Source organism: Buceros rhinoceros, unplaced genomic scaffold (genome assembly GCF_000710305.1).
Source record: "Buceros rhinoceros silvestris isolate BGI_N320 unplaced genomic scaffold, ASM71030v1 scaffold9546, whole genome shotgun sequence".
In the NCBI taxonomy this organism is placed as follows: domain Eukaryota; kingdom Metazoa; phylum Chordata; class Aves; order Bucerotiformes; family Bucerotidae; genus Buceros; species Buceros rhinoceros.
Genome location: NW_010419289.1, coordinates 25104 through 27071, shown reverse-complemented (window position 1 = coordinate 27071; position 1968 = coordinate 25104). Strand labels below are relative to the sequence as shown.

Sequence of the window (1968 nt, the reverse complement as noted above, 5' to 3'; positions counted from 1 at the left end):
AGAGGGAGTTAAAAAAAGAGCCTGTATTTGCAGTAAAATTCTGACTCTCCTTCCCTGCACATCAGTTTTGCTCCCATAATCAGCTTCTATAACTAAGAAAATCTATTTAAAAAGAAATTAGTTGGCTAATATTAGCCTATGCTAACACTCCAAATTTATAGAATGACATAAAAAAATACCCATAGAACCCAATAAAGCCCAGAAAGTAGTATTCTTCATGCAATTTACTAATAAAAATCCCAATCTCTGAACCTACTGCACTTCACACTCCCGTGAAATTGTAAATAATTGAAATTAAACTAAAGCTACTCTAAAAAACTTTGTGAAAGTATCACAAGTAGACTCGCCTGCTCTCAGCTCTGTGCTTTGTTATGTTTTTAAATGCAAGCTCTGCATATTAACTTGTACAATTTTCTAGTATATATTAAGCATTAGTAATGTTTTTGCAACCCAGTTTAGTCTGGCACAATGCCTTGGTACACAAACTAAATCAAAGTATACAGGAAGTATATTCAAAGCACCTCAGAGTCTCAACCTTTACTCCTTAAAGACTCAGTGGTGGAAAGTTCTTCCATTTTCATTTTACGTGATTACTTAGAGGAGTTACATTTGTTTACAGCACCAGAGAATCCTGTGGTGGTGAACAGTAAACAGACTACAGGTCTCTGGTTTTAAGATGAAAGTACCTCTTGAAACATTGTTCCTTCACTTATTTTCCCCAGAACCTTCTGAAAATGCAGTCACAGTCTAAGACTGTTGAGTCTTGGCAGGAAAGAATATATATTGCCTTACACCTTTCTAGTTCTGAAGGTAGCTTCCATGGCCTTGACAAACACTGAAGTCAATAGGAAGGGACCTGGTAGAAATGCTCACCAAGCCACTTTCCACGATTTACCAGCAGACCAGGCTAACCAGGGAGGTATCAGTCGACTGGAAGTTAGCAAACGTGATGCCTATCCACAAGAAGGGCTAGAAGGAGGATCCGGGGAACTACAGGCCTGTCACTCTGACCTTGGTGCCGGGGAAGACTCTGGAGCAGATCACCTTGAGTGCCACCACATGGCACATACAAGACAAACGCGTAATCAGGCCCAGGCAGCATGATTTATGAAAGGCAGGTCCTGCTTGACTAACCTGATCTGCTATGAGAAGGTGACGTGCTTAGTGGACAAGGGAAAGGCTGTCCACATTGCCTACCGGAAGGGCCCTGGAAAAAATCCCCACAAAGCCACTTTCCACGATTTACCAGCAGACCAGGCTAACCAGGGAGGTATCAGTCGACTGGAAGTTAGCAAACGTGATGCCTATCCACAAGAAGGGCTAGAAGGAGGATCCGGGGAACTACAGGCCTGTCACTCTGACCTTGGTGCCGGGGAAGACTCTGGAGCAGATCACCTTGAGTGCCACCACATGGCACATACAAGACAAACGCGTAATCAGGCCCAGGCAGCATGATTTATGAAAGGCAGGTCCTGCTTGACTAACCTGATCTGCTATGAGAAGGTGACGTGCTTAGTGGACAAGGGAAAGGCTGTCCACATTGCCTACCTAGACTCTAATAAAGCCTTTGACATTGTTTCCCCACACCATTCACCTGGAGAAACTGTCTGCTCATGGCCTGGGAGAGTGTGTACTTTTTACTGGATAAAAACAACTGGCTGGATAGCCAGTGATCATGAATGGAGTTAAATCTTGCGGGTGATTAGTCACAAGTGGCTCAGTATTTGGGCCTGTCCTCCTAAACATCTTTATCAATGATTTGGATAAGGGGATTGAGTGCACCCTCAGTAAGTTTGCAGATGATGACAAGTTAGGCAGATGCTTGAAGATAAGAGAGGATCTACAGAGAGATCTTGACAGGCTGCATTAAACGGATTAGGCCAGTTGGGGTTCAAGAAGGTGAAGTGCCAGGTCCTGCACTTGGGTCACAACAACCCCCTGCAAACACTATAGGCTTGGGGAAGCGCG

At 44.0% G+C, this 1968-nt stretch overlaps 1 protein-coding gene across 1 annotated transcript in view; it reads right to left on the bottom strand.

Moving 5' to 3' along the window:
* Nucleotides 1–1968, bottom strand: part of MTDH (metadherin) — a gene marked incomplete at its 5' end in the record, with an annotated part of 27187 nt that overhangs the window by 6028 nt on the left and 19191 nt on the right. The gene's annotated exons all lie outside the window — the stretch shown is intronic.